The following is a 1494-nucleotide window of genomic DNA, read 5'->3' as shown; positions in this document are numbered from 1 at the left end:
CCTCGCAGCCCGCAGCTGATGCAAGTGGGTGCCCGGCGTAAAGGCAGCGCAGATCCTTGCTGCAGCCGGAGGACGGTGTTGACCTGCTCCGCACCTCCCAGCTAGGAACAGCTGATGCAGGCGAGTGTGTCTCCCTGCAGCTGCACTGCTGCGAGGTGTAGGTGGTTCCGTTTTCTCGTGGGGATAAACGAGTAAAGAGTCATGCCAAAAAGTACGAGAGGAACTATAAATGCAAACGCATACTGCCTGATCAGCGCATACGCAGACAGCACTGGCCGCGGTCTGTCCGCGCCCACTGTCCGCCGTGCGCCGTGCGCCGTGCCCAACCTGATGCTGTTTCGCACCAGGCTCTGTGCCCGAGGCCGCGTGTGTCGCGCCCGGCACCGCGTCCTGTCTGCATTGAGAACAATCCTGACATTGATGACGTCAGGCGCGTCGCCCCGCGTCGCGAGCTCGTTGATGAGAAGCCCTACCGGCCGTTATCCTGGAGAGGAGGGGAAGGTCCTACCGGTTCATTTCGATAAGCCAGACGTTTTGCGTTTGATCGCGGGGTCCGTTCCCCGCTCAACGTGAGGCATGCTCCTCGGCGACAGAGCAGTTCCCCGCTCAACGTGAGGCATGCTCCTTGGCGACAGAGCAGCCGTGTGAATGCACCGCTGCATGCCAACCTCAACTGACCTGCTGGATAGTGCGAATTTTGATTTGAAAATTTCGAATGCGAAAAGGACTGCACAGCAGATGCTTGTTCGACCTGCGCGTGCCCCGACAGCCAGGAGAGCGACCTGTCCGCTTCCGTTGTCCGCGCCGCGCCTGAAGTCGCGTTTGTCGCGCCCGGCGCCGCGGCCGCTGCGCCTGCGCGCCCTGCACTGTGCAGCGAGACTGCGCCAAGCAGCCGCGACACCGCCGTGCTCATGGTGAACCGTCCTAGAGGGGTACAGGAAGCAGGGAGCCGCGCCGACCTAGTATTCGAGCCCCGGCAAGGCCAACTTTTCACTGGAGATGCAAGTTAATGGAGATGTCCGTAACGACCTGCGTAACGCACTATAGTGATGGGCGCTTTGACGCCATGCATCGTTGTGAGAGGGCTGCACCGGCTGCAGCACGACCCGCGGTGTGTCCGCAGGTCTATGCTGGCCCTACTGTCCCAGGCCCTTCCGCGATGTCAAAATGCAATGGCATTTAAGAGGCAAAACGGCTGATGGCGTGTGTCGCCTTTGCCGGCCAGCGCGAAAGAAATGTCCGGCTTTACTGCGTGTTTCGCCTTTTTCGTGAAAACAGCGAGCTGTGCTGTGTAAAAACGCGTTTGGTAAAGTGTGGAGCCTGCCTGCTGCCTATCGGTTGCGTTTTGGTGCTCGCATTCCTGTTGGGTTAGTACCGATGGTTTGGGGTGTCGGCGTGCGTGCATCACGCATTCCGTCACCCCGCCCATCGAAGGCGTCGACTGTCCCCGGGTCAGGGCCCGGGCCTTGGGACGGCCGCCGCTGGTGTCCGACC

The sequence above is a fragment of the Frankliniella occidentalis genome, unplaced genomic scaffold (assembly GCF_000697945.3).
Source record: "Frankliniella occidentalis isolate FOCC.00 unplaced genomic scaffold, Focc_3.1 Scaffold459, whole genome shotgun sequence".
Taxonomy (NCBI): domain Eukaryota; kingdom Metazoa; phylum Arthropoda; class Insecta; order Thysanoptera; family Thripidae; genus Frankliniella; species Frankliniella occidentalis.
This window is presented reverse-complemented; position numbering follows the sequence as displayed.